This window comes from Vanessa atalanta, chromosome W (genome assembly GCF_905147765.1).
Source record: "Vanessa atalanta chromosome W, ilVanAtal1.2, whole genome shotgun sequence".
Taxonomy (NCBI): Eukaryota; Metazoa; Arthropoda; class Insecta; order Lepidoptera; family Nymphalidae; genus Vanessa; species Vanessa atalanta.
The window spans coordinates 4,402,277-4,423,688 of record NC_061901.1 but is presented as its reverse complement, the minus strand read 5'-3'; positions in this window follow the sequence as shown (position 1 = coordinate 4,423,688).

Sequence of the window (21,412 nt, the reverse complement as noted above, 5' to 3'; positions counted from 1 at the left end):
CAAGAAATCAGAAAAATGAGAAGGTAAGCTTTGAGCGTTAATATGACATACATTAAAAAAGTGAGGAGAATTGAGAAAAGAACTACTAAGCAAGGACCCAAGCGTTTCAGGAACATGGAAAGAATCATCGTCTATGTCAGAGGAACAACTACTACTAAATGCTGATAAAAATATATCTGTAGTGGACATAATTTTACAATTTTAATTGTACGTTTCGATAAATTGAATACAATATATAAAATATATATTTATATTATGAATAAAATATGCTGAATGATTTAATAAAAATAAGATTCAATAAATATTAATACTATATCTATTAATCATTATTTCTGCTCGTCCCGCCGGTTGACGGTTACATTAACACAATAACTAAATAATAAACACTAAATAAAAACAGGAAAAAAACAAACAATGTGGATAATAAAATACAAAAATTTAAAAGGCCAAGGCAATAGGAACAAAGACATAGTAATATTAATTAATAACAACAAGTACAAGGGTATTCTTATTTTGTTATCAAAAACATCGTGTGTACTAAAATTAATAATAGAAATGAATACAGGTTACAATTAATAACACCTTGAAGCTGGGTACTGACGGCAGCGACTTTAGTCGCCGGCGACCTCAAGTCGCTGTAAAAAGTCACGTCTAGACCATCGCTGGCGATACAACGACTTTAGTCGCTGCAAATCTAAAATGTCGCTAGCGACTAACGACTTTGACCAAAAATTTATAGTATTTTTTAATCTTTATCAGCTGTTAGGTTCAATATAATATTCATTTATAATTTCAAGATATTAAATACAAAGTATACCACAATATTTATCAACTATTTAGATGATTAATTTGAAATAAGTACTAATAAGTACTAAAGTAGCAGAGAAGTCGCTATCGACTGAAGCCGCTTCCATGAATATGGACCTTAAGATTACATACACAGTTTAAATTATTTTACAGACATAAAATATAGACGTTACATTTATAGTCATCCATATTATTAGACATTGATTTCGACTTATATTCAGATCTCACCTCAACACAATAATAATTATAATGCTTATAAACGAAAGACATGCAATTTAAAAGTATCTAGATATTTCAAATAAAATTAAAAAAGCAAAAATATTTAATGTTTATGCTGTTAGGCTGTACGGTATAATACCTTTGCTTTTCCGACATGAACAAAATCAACAAGTTGTTGTGTCAAATGTCAACGTCAACTCAATTATTGAAATATCGGAGTTTTTATTTGCAAACGGCGTTAGCGTTGGTTAACACACGTGTTAAGAGATTTTGAGTGTTTTCGTTTAGTACCATAGTATATTTTATTGTTAATAGTGTTTTAGTTGGTAGTTGGGTTAAGTGGTGCTACTAATATTTGTAAATCTTGTAAGTATTTATCATGTTTAATATTATTTAGCTTTTAAATTTTATAATGGAGGTTGATCCTCCTCCAGAACCCCCTGATCCAGGTGGTTCAATAGAATCAGTTTCCGATATTTGTCCTTCTCCCGCTATACCTGTTTCTCGAAAACGCCAAGGTAATGATTCGAGTAATTCCGATTTGAACGCAAAAAAAACCATAATACATCCAAGTACTGCTAATCCTTCAATACAAACGATCTACACCCATCCATCCTTCACTGAAGGCCCAAAAATCTATTCTGATGATGACAAGGGTCCTTTCATTGTTCATGTGTCCCGGGAAGTCCCTGACCCAGCTTCAGGAAATACTGTACGGGCTATTAAATTTGGACAATTTCTGCACACACATAAAATTAATGGAATAATTAACGATGGTGTTAAAAACATAGGCCGAAACAAAATTTCAGTTGAATTTTCAACATCCCAAGCAGCAAACTCATTTCTAGCTAACCCTATTGTTGAAATGTGCAAGTATAAAGCTACTGTACCGACTTTTAATGTAACTAGAATGGGATTGATTAAGGGTATTCCCGTAGACTGGACGATGGAAGAACTTGCAATGTCACTTGAGCTTCCCACTGGATGTGGTGAAGTTATGAAAATAAGACGCCTGAACAGAAAAACAATTGCTGATAGTGTTACTACATGGGTTCCTACCCAATCTGTTGTAATTACATTTAGAGGTCAAATACTTCCTTCAAAAGTGTATTCCTACCACACGTCCCTTCCAGTAGAAACTTACAAACTGCCCACTATCCAATGCCTTAATTGCTGCCGTTATGGTCATATTAAAACTCAGTGTCGATCTCAACCTAGGTGTTTTAAGTGCTCCAAATCCCACACAGGTGAGTCTTGTAGTGTAAGTAAGGATAACGCCACTTGCTTACATTGCTCTGGTAACCATTTCACAACAGACAAGGACTGTCCAGAGTTTTCTCGCCAACAATCGATCAAAATAGTTATGTCTCAGGACAACATATCATACATTGAAGCATCCTCTCGGTTCCCTCCTGTACGTAGATCCTATGCAGAGATTGCAAAAGAGATGTTTACCCCTCCCACATATTCTCCAATTCTCCCTAGTCAACCTATCCCTTCAACTATCAGGTCCTATCGGAAGACTGTTATCAGTACTCCTCGCCCAAGATCACCTCTTGGGAAAGGGTATGATAAACAGGCCCATCAATCGATCGTTAGTAATTGTCCCTCTACTGCTCCTAATGGTTGTGCTCTCAACCAAAACACTCCTAACCCTCTTAATAACAATCCCAACTTCTTAGAAATGCTAACTAAGATACTTCTCAGTATTATCTCAACATGTAACGATATCCCCTTACCGTCCAACGTTGCTCAAGACTTATGTCAGTTATTCTCCATCCTTCACAATGGCCCCAATCAGCTTCCTTCAATGGAACTGCAAGAGCGTCCGGCCTAAAAAACATGAACTCCTCTCTCTCATAAACATCCATAAACCTGTCATTATTGCCATCTCTGAAACATGGTTGATCCCTGGATCCCGATTCCGGGTCCCAGGCTTCTCCTGTTTGAGGGATGACAGAAGTGATGGTTATGCTGGGAGTGCCATTTTCGTTCGGCACTCCCTTCCTTTCTCCCAAATTCCTTTATCCCTTCCCAGCCAGCATATTAATGCTGTTGCTGTTAGAGCCCTCAACATCTCGTTTCTTTCCCTGTATATTCCTCATCCTAATCCAGCTTTAATTCCTGATATATCTGCCATCATTTCCTCTCTCCCTAGTCCTATCCTAGTCATGGGGGATTTTAACGCCCATCACACCTCCTGGGGTTCACATTTCTGTGATCCATTTGCTCTCTTGTTGACGGACATATTTGATGATGCAAACCTCTGCATCCTCAATAATGGCTCACCAACACGTAGAGTATATCCTAACCAAAACCCAAAATCCGCTGTAGACTTATCCTTAACCTCACCAGTCCTTGCTTCTCAAATATCCTGGAATGTCCTCTCATCCTCTTTGGCAGTGACCACTTTCCTATCCTCCTTTCTTTAAATCACCGATCCATTGCCCATATCAATCCAAATCCCTTATTAAAATTTAAATTAAAAAATGTTAACTGGTCTGCATATGCTGAGTCTGTTGATTCCATGATCGACACCCTCTTTGTTTCACAAGACTATGGAAATGTAATTCTTTGCTATGATCTTTTCCTTAACGGTACTTTAACTGCAGCTAATCTCCACTTCCCTAAAAAACACACCTCAAAAAATCATTTGCTTTCCACCCCCTGGTGAGATGAGGAATGCAAACGATTATCTGAACAGAGACTAGAGGCTGAAGCATCATACTCATTGTGTATGTCTTTGGATAACTTTTGTAAGTATCAGAAAATCGACGCCAAATTTAAACAATTAATTTCTAAAAAGAAAAAAGTTAGTTGGATTCATTTCTGTGAATCCCTTAGTCCTCGTTCCTCATCCTCTATAGTCTGGGCCCAACTTAAAAAATTCCGCCGATGCCTTAATTCTGTTGACCCTTCCTCAAATACTCCTTCTGAGTGGCTTAACAATTTTGCTGATAAGCTTGCCCCCCCATTTGTCCCTTATGAGGACAGTTTTCTTAGTTCTACGCCAGCATCCACATCCATTTTGGATGAAATGGATGCCCCCTTTTCTTTTTCCGAACTTCAATGTGCTGTAGGGACCTTATACTACATCCTACAAAATTATATAATAAAAACTAAATTATATAATTAATATAATAAATAAACGTACATACATAAATATTACATATATATATATAATCGCACATATCCATTCATACATCACACAGACATATAAAAATATATACACGATTTAATAATAAATAAATAAAATATCATAGCTATTGTATCGCATCGCTTCATCGCTGCTTACACTGGAACGCGATGTTTACGCACCACTATAGCGATCCTTTTGTTCTCGCGCGGCTGCGTATGCGGTGGTTCAACATATACCAGTCACGACCTGTGCTTGACGCTGAATGCTCGTTGCTTTATCCCACGCCGCGCAGTATACGTTGCATTGTACTTTTAGTAGCTATTAGTTTGCTTATAATTCTACCCTGCATTCTATCTTTCCGTTGTGCTATAAACTTTTTCTTCTTGTGCTTATCTTGTGTTTAACGCTGTGAACTTTGTAACCGTTTCCATTCTTTTGCACCTTCTATTCCTTGGTTTACTCATGTGTTTCAATAAACACATTTAACACGCGAACATTACGCACCAACCACCAAACTGGTGACCCCGACGTGATTAATATTGTGACTATCTACATCGTGTCCATTTTAGTGCTGACATATAGAACATTTTGACTATTGGTGATCACGGGTTGAACATTAATAACCGATATTAGTGACCCCGTTTCCAGCAGTGGTGACACGTTAAAAAAACCGTTAAATCATGCACAGTGAAGATTTTGAAGAGGCACGCGACAACGGCCCGCAAGGTCATAAGGACGAATTAGGGCGGTGTTCCAGTGACGGACCGTCATCTGAGATTTTTAAAGTCGGTATACGAGTGCCTCCATTTTATCCAGACGAACCGGAGATTTGGTTTGCTCAATTAGAGGGACAGTTCGCACTCGCAAACATATCTAATGACGTCACAAAATTTTATTACGTCATCGGTAACATCGAACATCAGTTTGCGAAGGAAGTTAAGGACATCATCGTGAATCCACCAGCGTCGAAGAAGTATGAAAGGCTGAAGGCCGAATTAATCAACAGATTATCTGCTTCTAAGGCCACCAAGATTAAACAACTCCTGACTCACGAGGAACTCGGTGACCGAAAACCCTCGCAGTTCTATCGTCATCTTAGAAGCCTAGCTGGTCCTGATTTCCCAGATGAGTATCTGCAAACCATATGGATCAGTCGACTTCCTTTAAATGTCCAGACCATCTTGGCAGCGCAGACATCGGCTTCCCTAGAGATTCAAGCGGACTTAGCAGACCGGATTATTGAGATTGCCGTACCCACGCCTCAAATCCACACCGTAGCTTCTACATCCCATGGTGACAACCCGTTAGCAACGGAAGTGGCAGAGTTACGTAAGCAAGTTATGTCGCTTACCTTGAAACTCAACCGAAGCAATCGTTCCCGTAGCAGACAACCAAGTGGCAAACGTTCACGAAGCCGACCACAATCGAGCTACAAGAAGTATCCGATTTGTTTCTACCACTCGAAGTTCGGAGACAAGGCTCACAAATGCGTCCTTTCTTTCTTTCTTCCACTTAATTGTAGATTGTCGTAATAAATACCTTATAGACAGTAGCACTAATGTAGTAGCTTCAGCATCAAATGCAACGCGGTCAGTCTCAATATCATCTGTAAAGGTCGTAACTGGGGATTCCTTTTACCATAAAATTCTTGATGACTTTCCAGAGATTACACGACCAGCTGGTGCGCTACGATCTCCACCACACAACACCGTACACCACATAAGAACGACACCTGGCCCCCCAGTTTCTTGTCAACCTCGGCGCTTAGCGCCAGATAAATTGAAGATTACTCAGCAGGAATTCCAGGCGATGCTAGCAAATGGTACCGCTAGACCGTCTGAGAGCCCCTGGTCTTCGCTTCTACACCTCGCGCCCCATAAGAACAATGGATAGCGTCCATGTGGGGATTACCGGAGACTTAACGCTCGGACGATTCCTAACAGGTATCCGATTAAGCACATCCACGATTTTGCTCACAGCATAGCTGGTTGTAAGATTTTCAGCACGCTGGATCTCGTGAAAGCTTATAATCAGATACCTGTCAGTCCCGAGGATATCCCGAAAACCGCGATAACGACGCCTTTCGGGCTATATGAATTTCCCTACATGACGTTTGGTTTGCGCAACGCAGGCCAAACCTTCCAACGCTTCGTCGATGAGGTAACCAGGGGACTCGACTTTTGCTATTGTTACTTGGATGACTTCCTAATCTTTAGCAAGAGCGAGGCTGAGCACAAGGAGCATCTTCGTACGATATTCGGTAGGTTGAAGGAGTATGGTATGCTTATCAATACCTCTAAATGTGTTTTTGGCGTACCAGAGGTAACATTCCTAGGCCATAGTATATCTGAGAGTGGCACAAAACCACTCGATACTAAGGTCCAAGCCTTAAGAGATTACCCTTTGCCCAAGGATATTCGCCAATTGAGGAGGTTCTTGGGTATGAACAATTTTTATCGTAGATTTTTGCCCAAAGCAGCTCAAATGCAATCTCCCTTGCATGCTTTGTTGACAGGTGCAGCCAAAGGTTCGCAAGCCATCACTTTGACGGGGACTTCCCTCAAAGCCTTTCAAGACTGCAAAGAAAGTCTCGCTAATGCTATCTTATTAGCTCACCCAGACTTCCAAGCCAAGCTCGCCCTTGTGACTGATGCTTCAGACATAGCTATCGGAGCAGTCCTGCAACAGAATAATGGCAGCGAATGGCAGCCTTTGGCCTTCTTTTCCAAGAAGCTCACACCTGCTCAACAAAAATATTCGACTTATGACAGGGAGTTGCTAGCCATCTACGAGGCTATAAAATATTTCAGACATATGGTCGAGGCTAGACATTTCGTCATCTACACGGACCATAAGCCGATTAGTTTCGCGTTCAATGAACGTAAAGCTAACTGCTCACCTAGACAATACCGGCACTTAGACTTTATAGCTCAATTCACCACCGACATAAGGCATATTTCTGGCAAGGACAATGCCGTAGCCGATGCCTTATCTCGTGTGGATGAACTACAAGCTCCAGTCAGCGCCGATAGTCTAGTAGTAGCCGCTCCGTAAACAAGTTTTTGACAGTTTACATTCCTTGATTTAGAAGTAATATCATGGCAAAGCTCTCATATTTACAATTAAATGATTATTCTAATGAGCTTTATAACAATTTTTTTAAATTAATTAAAACAGAATTTAATGCCATATTTACTTCCAAGACAGTCTATTCTAGGAATTTTCTTAAATTTAATGATTGGGCGACTGTCGGAATTCACAAGAGTAGGCAGAGGTTGTATGAACTTTATAGTGAAAGATCATACAACCGGTCTTTTTCATTTATCAGTTATGTTAGTGCCTACTCTAAACTATTCAAACGTGTATGTCATACAGCTAAATCATTGCATATAAAAAAAAAAATTATTGAGGCACCTGATAAAATTAAAATGACATGGAAAATTATTAATTGTGAAACTGGAAGAGTCAAAAATAACATCTCCGTAACTTTAGCTTATCTATTGGCAACAATTTATTTTCCTCAGATCGGGATGTTGCAACTGTTTTTGAAAATTTTTTTGCTGACATTCCATTTTCGACAACTAACTCATTAAATTCCTCTCCTACCGTTGCTGAATCATTATTAAAAAACCATGTGGAAGAATGTAATATTAGCTTTAAATTTAATACAGTAAGTGTAAGTGATGTAATAAGTTCCTTCAGATCACTAGATATTAAGAAAACGGCCGATCTGTGGGGGATCTCTGTCAAGGTAGTCAATTCAATAATTGATGTAATCGCACCCTACCTTGTCACTATATTTAATAAATGTGTCCTTAGTGGCGTGTTTCCTGACCTCATGAAACATAGTAGAGTATTACCAATATTTAAATCAGGTAGTACATCAGACCCCAACAACTATAGGCCCATCTCTGTACTACCAACTCTTAGCAAGATCTTTGAAAAGTTATTACTAAATCAAATGCTAGTACATTTTAACAATAACAAGTTGCTACACAAGAAACAATTTGGATTTACAAGGGGTCGCTCGACAACTGACGCTGGTGTTGAGCTCGTTAAAAATATTTACAGGGCCTGGGAGGAGTCACAGGATGCCTTAGGGATATTTTGTGATTTATCTAAGGCCTTTGATTGTGTGCAACACGAAACTTTGGTCAGGAAGCTACGTCATTATGGAATTAGGGACACTGCACTCAGTCTTCTGATTTCGTATCTGAGCAATCGCATTCAGAGGGTTGATGTAAATGGAAAGAGATCTCCCGGGTCTCCAGTTACTGTGGGGGTCCCTCAAGGATCAATTCTTGGACCATTTCTCTTCCTTGTTTATATAAATGACCTGCCACATCTCCTAGGTGATAAACTCGAGATAGTATTGTTTGCTGATGATACTTCTTTAATTTTTAAAATAAAAAGACGTCTTTCAATATATGACGATGTGAACAATACTCTCTCTGAAATAGTAAATTGGTTTAGTGTTAATAATTTAATGTTAAATAGTAAAAAGACTAAATGTATTAAATTCACTACTCCCAATGTAAGATGTGTCAAAACGAGTGTACGTTTAAACGGGGAAGCATTAGATGTTTTAGAATCAACAGAGTTCCTTGGTATGACAATAGACTCTAAGCTCCAATGGGGCCCCCATATAAATAAATTGGCGAATAGACTTAGCTCTGCAGCCTATGCGGTAAAAAAAATTAGACTTTTGACTGATGTGGATACGGCACGCCTTGTGTACTTCAGTTATTTCCATAGTATAATGTCGTATGGCATCCTACTCTGGGGTAATGCAGCTGACATTAATACTATTTTTGTACTGCAGAAGAGGGCTATTCGTGCAATTTATAACCTGGTCCCAAAAGATTCGTTAAGAGGTAAATTTAAAGAAATTAAAATAATGACTGTCGCTTCTCAATTTGTTTTTGATAATGTTATGTATGTACGCAAAAACATAAATGATTTTCCCAGAAATTGTGACGTACATTCTATTAACACTAGGAACAAGAATAAACTTGTTACTCCAAGTACCCGATTACACAGGGTTAGTAACTCTTTTTTGGGGCAATGTATACGTTTTTACATCAGGATCCCAGAAAACGTTCAAAATTATTCAATTATAAAATTCAAAAGAGTCGTTAAAGAGCGTTTGTGTGCTAAAGGATATTACAACACTAATGACTTTTTAGTTGACTGCACACCTTGGGAATGAAATGATCGCCTCCAGGCTGTTTCAAACAACTAATGTATACTTATCATTGTACCTACATGGAAAATGGTTAAAAAAAAATGAAAAAAAATATATCCCGCTGAGTTTCTTTCGCCGGTTCTTCTCAGGTCCGAGGTGCTAAATTCCGAACCGGTGGTAGATTTTTGACAATCAATAAGCAAGTGCAAACACTTCTATATTGAATAAAGATTTTTGACTTTGACTTTGACTTGACTTTGAGCCATCCCGGAGTCAAGGCAACTGTACAATTAGTGACGGAACGTTTTGTCTGGCCTGGCATCCGTAAGGATTGTAGGTCCTGGGCACAATCATGCTTGCCGTGTCAGCGCGCGAAGATAAGCCGACATGTCTCCGCGCCCTTGAACACTTACAGCTTGCCACGCGCACGGTTTAGGCACATCCACATTGATATCGTGGGACCATTGCCGTCATCGGATGGCTTCCGCGATTGTTTGACGGCCATTGACCGCTTCACACGATGGACGGAAGTCATTCCAATGGTCGACATCACGGCTGAGACAACAGCGAAGGCGTTATTGTCGGGTTGGATAGCTCGATTCGGATGTCCAGAAACCATCGTTACCGACAGAGGCCGCCAATTCGAGTCCGCTCTCTTCAGTTATCTTTCAAAGATAGCTGGATTTGAGCATAAACGGACTACGGCATACCATGCGGCGTGCAATGGACTCTTAGAGCGGTTCCATAGACAGCTCAAAGCGTCTATTATATGCCATGCGCAGGAGAAGTGGACTGAGTCACTGCCTTGGGTGCTTCTAGGTATTAGAAGTGCCTTTAAGGAAGATCTACAAACTTCTTCAGCAGAACTATTATATGGCGAGCCGCTAAGACTGCCTGGGGAATTTTTCCAATCCAGTACTATTGGTACCACGGACATAGCCGAATTTACCGCTCGACTACGCTTTTTCGCCCAGAGACTACAGCCAGTGCCAGCTTCACGTCATGGCAGAAATAAAATATTCGTATTTAAAGACCTAATGACCACTGATCATGTTTTCCTTAGGGAAGATGCATCACGTGGTTCATTACAACCGGCCTATACAGGCCCACATAAAGTATTGTCCAGAAGCGATAAAGTTTTTAAGCTCATTGTCAATGGCAAGCAAGTCACGGTCTCAATAGATCGGTTGAAACCAGCTTTCCTTCTAGCTGACAATTGCAACCCCGCCCCGAACGATACTATTAAGTCTTCTGATAATAATAACAACAACAACTATCAGACTCGTTCTGGCCGTCATGTTAAATTCCCTGATTATTATCGCCCTTGACGGTCTCTGGATGTGTAGGGACCTTATACTACATCCTACAAAATTATGTAATAAAAACTAAATTATATAATTAATATAATAAATAAACGTACATACATAAATATTACATATATATATATAATCGCACATATCCATTCATACATCACACAGTCATGTAAAAATATATACACGATTTAATAATAAATAAATAAAATATCATAGCTATTGTATCGCATCGCTTCATCGCTGCTTACACTGGAACGCGATGTTTACGCACCACTATATACACGATCCTTTTGTTCTCGCGCGGCTGCGTATGCGGCGGTTCAACATATACCAGTCACGACCTATGCTTGACGCTGAACGCTCGTTGCTTTATCCCACGCCGCGCAGTATACGTTGCATTGTACTTTTAGTAGCTATTAGTTTGCTTATAATTCTATCCTGTATTCTATCTTTCCGCTGTGCTATAAACTTTTTCTTCTTGTGCTTATCTTGTGTTTAACGCTGTGAACTTTGTAACCGTTTCCATTCTTTTGCACCTTCTATTCCTTGGTTTACTCATGTGTTTCAATAAACACATTTAACACGCGAACATTACGCACCAACCACCAAAGTGCTTTAAATGGTTTGTCTGATTCTACTCCTGGGGAAGACGGCGTTCCTTACTCTTTTATTTCTAAATTAAATGATAAAGCGAAAAAAAGTTTTTTAAATATAATTAACTCGGTTTTTATCAAAGGAATTGTCCCGCAATCTTGGAAGACACAAATTGTTATCCCGATCCTTAAACCGGGTAAGAACCCTTTAGATTGCAACTCTTATAGACCGATAGCTTTATCATCAACTTTGCCAAAGATCACTGAACATCTGTTGAAGAACCGCCTGGAATGGTTAATGGAAAGCAGAAATATACTTGCTCCTTCTCAATTTGGCTTTCGGAAGGGGTTGAGCACCATTGATAGTCTAAGCATACTCACAACAGACATTCGAATTGCCTTTGCTAAAGGAGAGAACCTTGTGGGAATCTTTCTAGATATATCTTCTGCATATGATAATGTACTTCTTCCGTTGCTCAGGCAGAAAATGCAACAGCTGAGTATTCCACCGAGGATAGTACATCTTATTTGTAATCTGTTAACTTGCAGGTCAATAACGGTTAGACACCAACATCTCTCACTTCCCCCCAGACTTGTCTGGAAAGGTCTTCCTCAAGGCTCAGTACTCAGTCCTCTGCTTTACAGCATATACACCCATGATCTCGATTTGTCTGTTAACAATTTTTGTAACATACTCCAGTATGCTGATGACACTATTTTGTATTATAGATCTAGTTCCATAGAAAATTTAACATTTCGATTAAACTCTGCTTTGCATTACCTATCCCAATGGCTCTCTGACAATGGCTTATCGCTGTCGATAGCTAAAAGTCAAGCAGTGGTTTTTAATAAAAAAAGACGTATACCTACTTTTAATTTGTTTTATGAGGGTCAACGCATTAACTTTGTAGACAAAACAAAATTTCTTCGTATTATTCTCGATCACCGACTGAACGGAATTTCACACTCTGACCATTTAGCCAAGAAATGTGAAAAATCAATTAATGCCATTAGAGCAGTATCTGGAGTTTGGTGGGGAGCTCACCCTTATACATTGAAGCTGATCTATAACGCAATAGTTCGTAGTCATTTGGACTATGGACTGTTTGTTCTAGATCCCTTCAATAAATCAGCTTCAGAAAAATTAAACAAAATTCAGTTTAAATGTTTGCGCATAATCTTGGGTGCGATGAAATCCACCCCTACTAATGCTCTGCAGCTTGAGTGTGTTGACCCTCTTCTACATATAAGGAGGCAATACTTATGTGACCGCTTTATCATCAAATTGTTACAGCTATCTTCCCATCCTCTATTGGCCCGATTAAACAAATTATCCCGCCTTTACAACTCAAACAGTCCGAAATCCTCATTCCTATTAAACAGTTTCCTTAAGTATACCAACCTCCCTCATCCCCTTACCACTTTTCCTTCTAATCCTCTCTTTTCCACCTCCTTTAAAGCTCTTATTTATCCCTTGTCGACGCATCTATGCATCGCGCAACGCATCCTATTGGTCAGCTGATCGGCGATGACGACGATGATGTCAGCGCGAGTAGACCAATAGGGTGACCACGGCAGCGGTCTAGGAGGGATACGGACGACCTTTGTACTTGACCCACTCGAATTCTGCCCTTACTGTGTAAAGCACTAATAAACGAAATTTCTTTAAACGCAATTTTTATTCACCCGTACTCCATTTTGCCACCTCAAGAAATAAGAAATATACGCAACATTTCTTTGGTACTTCGACGCCGGATCTACAACGAAGCTAAACCAGACGTTGGCTTGAGAGACGCAAAGGCAAAAGGAGATACGAAAATCGGCATCGACTACAGTGCTTTTGGTAAGGCGTGCCATCCAGAACATTCCGAAGCTTTCCCTTTCACAAAGCTTAATGAACGATTTTAACCATGTTCAGACTCAAATAGAGGATATTAGCCCCGAATCCGATATAGAAACGCAATTAGAATCGCGAGAAGCATTTGAACGGAAATATTACCTAGTTTTATCCCTTGCGGAATGTTTAACCACCTCTGATGAAAGGTCTGAGTCAACGTCCACAAGTTCTAATGCAGTTAAATTGCCAACCATATCTATCCCCTGTTTTGACGGTTCATATGAACACTGGTTAGAATTTCGCGATACGTTCACGTCTCTAGTGCATAATTGTAAAACAATTACACAAATTCAAAAATTTCATTATTTAAAATCGTCGTTAAAGGGTAACGCCAAAGCGGTTATAGATTCTTTAGAATTTTCTGCAAATAACTTTGAAGTTGCTTGGGAGTTGTTAATGAATCGTTTTGATAATACAAAATTATTAGTGCACAATCTCGTTAAATCCATATTTTCCATTCATTCTTTAAGTAAAGAATCACCGGCCCAGTTACGTAAACTCATTGATACAATTTTAAAGAATTTAAGATCATTAAAGCTTTTAGGAGAACCCACTGAGTATTGGGATACGTTAATAATCTATATCGTTGTTACTAAATTAGATCCTACCTCAGAACGCGAATGGGAACAGTATAAGTGCACGTTGCTCGAAAATTCGAAAACTTCTTTAAAATTAGACGATTTATTACATTTTCTCAAAAACCGAGCCGATATTTTAGAAACACTCATAGTTTCACATACTAAACCTAGCACACACAATACAAACGACACGAGAAAATACACACATAATCAGCTATCTACATTTAAAGTTCATTGTAACGTAGCATCTAATAAATTAATAAATAAATCTAACATAAGAAACACGCGTACGTACAAGGCTTGCTTAATGTGTAATTTACATCATCCGTTATACTCGTGTCAAAGGTTTCTCGATCTTAGCATTCAAAGAGACTCAATTTTGTTAAAGAGAAACAGCTGTGCTTTAATTGTATGCGTCCTGGACATACGGTCGATTATTGTATGTTCGGACCGTGTAGAAAATGTGACCACAAACATAATTCGTTGCTTTGTGATACCAATAATTTAAAGCAAAACAATTCGTCTACGTTTACGCTCGCGTCTTCCGAGCAATCGGCCGGCGTTAATACCACCATCTTAGATAACACGCATGCACGCACACATTCATTCCAGGCACACTCCGTTCACGCAAGTAATAGCACATTTCAATGGCAAACAGTTTTGTTGTCAACAGCTATAGTAAAAATACGTAGCCAGTCGGGCGCATACCACGAAGCGCGCGCGGTCCTCGACAGTGGCAGCGAACGTTCATTCACTACGCAAACGTTTGTAAAAAATTAAATCCGCATATTATACAGTCCACTCAACAAATCCACGGTGTAGGAAATTCTATAACACAGTGTTCGCAATCCTGTAATATTATTTTAGTCTCACGCAACAGTGATTTCACGGTACGCATTCAGTGTTTGATATTACCACAAATAACATCCAAGTTACCCATAACATCTTTAAGTGTAACCGAGTTTTATGTACCCGATAACATCGTTCTCGCAGATCCGACGTTCTTCGATAGTCAGCCTATTGACGTGTTAATAGGTGCGGATTTGTTTTGGGAACTGATCAAAGACGGCAAAATGCGCCTCAGAAGCGGTCCCTATATTCAAAATACGCATCTTGGTTGGATAATTTCGGGTTCGGTTCACGCTATGCTACAAAAACGCAATAAACAAATTAATTGCAATTTCTCTCAATCCAGTGACATCTGCTCACTAGATCAATTATTACGCAAATTCTGGGAGATTGAGGAATTACCTAATAATGTTAACAAAGACGGCAACCAGGAGGAACGTGCTTGTGAGGAGCATTTTGTTCGGACTACAAAACGGGATTCAGATGGACGGTTCAGAGTACGTTTTCCTTTTAAACAATCGCCGAACGTTCTAGGTGATACACGCGCGCAAGCAGAACGTCGGTTTTACGCCTTAGAAAAGAGATTGCAACGCAATCCTTACTATAAAAAACTATATAGTGATTTTATACGCGAATACATTGAGCTCGGTCATATGAGTCTAGTACATAGTTATAACACCCCACATTATTATTTACCACACCACGGCGTGTTTCGAGAACATGCTGTTACTACCAAATTACGCGTTGTGTTCGATGCCAGTATGTGTTCCAGTTCAGGAGTGTCATTAAATGATTTGCAGATGATTGGTCCAGCCATACAAGGTGATCTAATCGCGATTTTACTTAGATTTCGTGAAAATCGGTATGTAGGTTGCGCCGATATCGAAAAGATGTACCGCCAAGTGCTTATCGATAATGACGAACGAGATATGCAGCTTATTCTGTGGCGGGACAGTCCGTCTGAGGAGTTAAAGGTGTACCGATTAAACACGGTTACGTATGGTACCGCGTCCGCTCCGTTTCTAAGTTGTAGATGCTTAAAAGAATTGGCCAATAATTGTGAGGTTCCGTATATTCGAGAAACGATTAACAATAATTTTTATGTCGACGATTTAATATGTGGTGCGAATAGTATCTCAGAATTGAATAAGATTTGTGAAGGTACTAGTCAGGTTTTAAAGTCGGGATGTTTTATTTTACGCAAATGGGTTTTTAACTTTGACCGCGCGAACCCTAATGACGCATATAACGTTACAAAGCCACTTGCATTAGGAGACGACATTCAGAACAAAACATTAGGTATCGGGTGGAATAATAAGTCAGATGAATTAATATTTTACTCTCAAATAAAACACGATTCGAACGATATTATAACCAAACGAATCATTTTATCAAACGCGTCACAAATCTACGATCCTTTGGGTTTAATTAGTCCAGTTATTACTGTCGCTAAAACTTTATTACAAAAATGTTGGCTATTAAAACTTGAATGGGATGAACCGGTTTCCTGTGACGTCGCAAAGGTATGAAAACGATTCATCACTGGCTTCATGTCACTTAGTAGTATAAGAATGCCGCGTTACGTAATGTGCAATGATCCTATATGTATAGAACTGCATATATTTACGGACGCTTTACAGACAGCGTACGGCGCCTGCGCCTATGTTCGTAGTATTGACAACGAGTCGACGGTTATCACGCGTTTATTATGTTCCAAAGGTAAGGTGGCACCGACAAAACCTACAACTATACCTAGGTTGGAGTTATGCGGTGCATTATTGGGCGCGAGACTGTACAAACAGATTTGTGAATCGTTGCGTTCTAACTTCAATAAAAGAGTATTCTGGACAGATTCAACAATTGTGTTAGGGTGGTTAAGTATGCCGACTAATTTACTTAGGCCTTATGTTCAAAACCGTACCTCGGAAATTCATAGTTTAACGAAAGAACTCCCGTGGCGTCACGTACCTGGTAAACAAAACCCAGCTGATTTAGTTTCGCGCGGTGTCGACCTCGATGCACTTTGTACTTCCCAGGTATGGTAGGAAGGTCCAGATTTTCTATAGGAAATTAATTTCGAATTGCCCAAATTAATAAATATTAATTATTCAAACTATGATTTACCCGAATTAAAGTCAACAGTTATTTGTCAAGTCGCTAACCAGTCGATAGATAATATTATGTTATTTCCTTTTCGTAGGTTTTCTCAGTACGTACGAATGAAACGTGCCGCGACGTATGTGATACGTTTCATACATAATGTACGCAATACACACAATAGGCGAAGCGGTTTATTAGAAGTAAATGAACTTAATGATTCAGAATTATTATTGGCCAGGTTAAGTCAGCGAGAATCGTTTTCTGATTTGTACGACTCCTTATCAAAAAATAAATTTATAAAAATTAACCCTCAGTTACAGAAATTAAATTTGTTTCTTGATAAAGATGAATTAATACGCGTCGGGGGACGTTTACAAAATTCGCTAGATTTTAGTTACGTTAAACGTCATCCTATATTATTGCACTCTAAACATTATTTTACAGTTTTGTTGTTCCGGCACGAGCATCGTCGGACCCTGCACGGCGCACCGCAGCTCCTGCTGTACACGGTGCGGGAGTCGTGGTGGCCTGTCGGTGGACGTGACCTTGCGAGGCAAACCGTTCACTCTTGCATGAGGTGTGCCAGGCTGCGCGCATGTCCTGTTAAGCCTATAATGGGTAATTTGCCTAAAGAACGACTGCAACCAGGTTTTCCTTTTTTACGATGTGGCGTTGACTACACGGGACCCGTTTTCATTTTGAACCGTAAAAGCAGGGGAGCTAGATTGCAAAAATCTTATATATGTTTATTCGTATGTTTTGTTTCGCGCGCTGTGCATCTTGAACTTGTGTCGGACTTGTCGTCAGATGCTTATATATTGGCACTTAAACGTTTTATTTCGCGTCGCGGTAAGCCTATGGAAATATTTTCCGATAAAGGGCGAAATTTTGTCGGGCAATGAATGAATTCACACAATTTCTAAAATGTTGTTCGGATGATATTAAAATTTACGCTACATCTCAAAATATTATTTTTAATATGATTCCATCCTATGCTAGCCATTTTGGGGGTTTATGGGAGGCCGGAGTAAAGAGTTGTAAATACCATCTGAGACGTGTAGTAATGCACATTTAACGTTCGAGGAGTTCAGCACAGTATTGACCCAAGTTGAAGCTGTCCTGAACTCCCGACCCTTGAGTCCTGTGTCCACAGATCCGCACGACTTTCTCCCTTTCACTCCAGCGCATTTCTTTATTGGCCGCCCGCTAACTGCACCTGTAGCTGCTGATCTACACGACGTTCCGGCCAACCGACTTACCAGGTACCAGAGGGTGGAGCAAATACGCCAGCATTTCTGGGCTGGCTGGGCCAAGAAATACGTATCGGAGATGCAGACCGGGTGTAAATGGTATCAACACGAGGGTGACCTCAAAGAAAATACTTTGATTGTTATAAAGGACGACAACCTACCACCTCTGAAATGGAGCCTGGGCCGAATAATAAAGGTGTACCCAAGCAAGGATGGTATTTCCCGCGTTGCAGATATCCGCAGAGCTGACGGGATCGTTAAACGGGCATTTTCGAAGATCTGCCCACTTCCTTTACACGACGAAATTTAAAGAAAATTTACGATTTTACGATTGTAGCTGCCGGGAGTCATCGTGTCCTATTACAGTTGGAAGCTGGTGCTTCCAAGGCCGGGAGCATGTCGACGCATCTATGCATCGCGCAACGCATCCTATTGGTCAGCTGATCGGCGATGACGACGATGATGTCAGCGCGCGTAGACCAATAGAGTGACCACGGCAGCGGTCTAGGAGGGATACGGACGACCTTTGTACTTGACCCACTCGAATTCTGCCCTTACCGTGTAAAGCACTAATAAACGAAATTTCTTTAAACGCAATTTTTATTCACCCGTACTCCATTTTGCCACTTCAAGAAATAAGAAATATACGCAACACCCCTGTTATAACAAATCTTGGTCTTATAAAAGGTTCTCCTGATACTAGTGTCCAATTTCAAAAAATGTTTCATCAAAATTGGCCAAATCACCTCCCTATATATACTGATGCCTCTAAGCTCTCACCGACCGACTGCGTTGGCGCAGCTTGTTGGATACCTAAATATAAAATAGCCCTTTTATTTAAATGCCCCCCTGAAACCTCTATATTTTCCGGTGAGGCCATTGCTTTACTGGAAGCTATTATGTATGCCCAACACACAACATACAACAATCACTTATTTTATGTGACTCATTAAGCTGTCTGTTGGCCATTAAAGAAAATCCTTTTCGTAGCAAATTAAGACTTTCTGTCGTTTTTAAGATCAGAGAGGCCCTGTTGTCCTGTCACCAACAAGGTCTTCAAGTTTTGCTGGTCTGGATTCCAAGTCATTCCGGTATTATTGGAAATGAGATGGCTGACTCATATGCTAAGATTGCTATCCAATCTGGTTCGTCTGAGCATTTTGTCAATTCCTCTCGAGACTTGCTCACTCTTGCGAAAGCTCATATGAATAAATCCTGGAATGCTTTTTGGATTTCATCAAAATCGGTTAAGGGTAAGTATTATTCGGCGTTACAACCTGAAATTCCGAGGCGACCTTGGTTTTCATTTCACAGGCACGCTGACCGTTGGGTCACTTCCACTATCTATCGGTTACGCCTCGGCCATTCATGCACACCTACCCACCTAGCAAAGATAAGAGTTCGAGATCACTCGCTGTGTGAATGTGGGCTTTTTTTTTTTTTTTTTCTCGCTGGAAAAACGCTTTACGCGCTTCCCCCACGTGATGGTAAGTGGGGGGGTGTGTGGGACTCCCCGGAGCCCTGGACGCGGAGTGCGCCCAGGTACGCCGGGTTTACCCACTAAAAAACCAGCGGTACCCTCTCCGTCTTTCGGCGAGCGCCACGGGATCGCTTACGCATGCTACCGTGACGCCCTGACGGTCGGCCTCTAACACCTAGAAGGGGTTCTCAGGGTACTGAGACCCTCCTAGTCCCTGCGACGCCTATTGAGGCGGGGGGAGAAGGTGCGCGTAGCGCTTCTTCCTCCTCCCTGGTCGTCTTCGGCGGAGCGGGTCTGCAGCGGCATCCTCTTCCCGCTCCCGCTCTGCGGCTTCCTTCTGCGACATCACGTTTTCGCAGAAGGAGCGCATCTCCGACCAGCACGTCTCGCTACTGAGCATTTCGTTGACGATGCTCGGCAGCGAGAGGTCTCCGCCCATAGTCGCCGCCAGGGTGTGCCTCTGGGGCCCCCACGCAGCACACTCACTCAGGGTGTGGTGCGACGTGTCGACTGGCGCACCACACTCGTGGCAGGAGGGTGACACCTCCCGCCGCGCTATTCCGTGCAGGTACTTACCAAAGCACCCGTGCCCGGTAAGTACCTGTGTCATCCTGAAGGTGAGTGTGCCCTTCTTTCTCTCGACCCAGCGACTCAAGTGGGGACGGATCGCCTCCACTGTCGCCAGGGCCGCCGTGGGTGACCCCAGATCCTCCTGCTATCGGACGATCAGGGCTTTCTGGGCTAGAGCCCTGATCCGCCCGACCTCCGCCGACCCTTTTTTTTTTTTTTTTTGTTTAACGAGGAGGAAATGCATTTACGCATGCCGCCCGGTCGGGGGACCGGGACGGGTATGTGGGACTCAACCGGGAACTAATGCCCCGTGCCAGGGCACGCTAGTGCTAATGCCCTGTCCTACCCACTAAAACCATCCTCGGGTTTCCACCATGCCGCCGAGTGGTGAGGCCACGGGATCGCCAAGGGCATGCAACCGCGACCCCACCAGCGGCAGCCGCCGCAAGGCGGCTGAATATTCATGAAAAGCGCGCCTAGTGCGCGCCTTCCCCCTCATCCTCCACGTAAGAATGTAGCGAACTCCCCCGAGTTCGCCACTGGAGGCTGGGCGTCAACGAAGCTGACGCCCTGCGGCGGATAAGATGGTAGGCTCCGCCGCTGACCTCCTCCGCCGACCCTGGACGGTCGCCGCGGTTCCTCGATTCGACCCGGAACCGGTTCACCTCCGCGAGCACCTCCGCCTGGAGCTCCCAGGGAGGATCGCCCGCGAGAAGTGTCGCCGCAGTCCATGACACCGTACGGTACCCTCTGATGCCTCTCACCGCTATGACCCTCTGCGGCTTCCGCAGCAGGGCCCGATTGTGAGCGGTGAGGGCTTCAACCCAGATCGGAGCACCGTACAGCGCCATCGACGTCACTACGCCGGAATAAAGACGCCGGCATAGCGATCCCGGTCCTCCCACATTCGGAAGGAGGCGGCCGAGAGCGGCGGCGGCGTTGATGAGCCTCGGGCCGAGATGGACAAAATGCTGCCCGAAGCTCCATCGACCGTCCAGGATGAGGCCCAGATACTTCATCTGGGCCTGCACCTTGATCACCGTCCCCCGGACGGTGATAATCGCCCCTCGTGGGGGTCCTTTCCGTGGACCGTGGAATAGAAGGGCCTCCGTTTTATTTATGGAGACTCTCAAGCCCAGCATTCGCATACGGTCCACGGTGAGAGCCGTTCCGACCTCGGCAAGGCGAGCTGCCTCCCGAAAGTCCCGCCCAGTCGCCGTGACGAGGGTGTCATCAGCGTAACACAACACCCCCATCCCGGGAAGGACGGGAGCTCGCAGGAGCCAGTCAAAACCGACATTCCACAAAATTGGGCCGAGAACCGACCCCTGTGGAACGCCGCAACCTACCCGACGCCGGACCAACCGCCCATCGACCCCCGCCCAGAGGACCTCCCTGTCCTGGAGGTACGCCTCCAGTAGCCTCCTGAGAT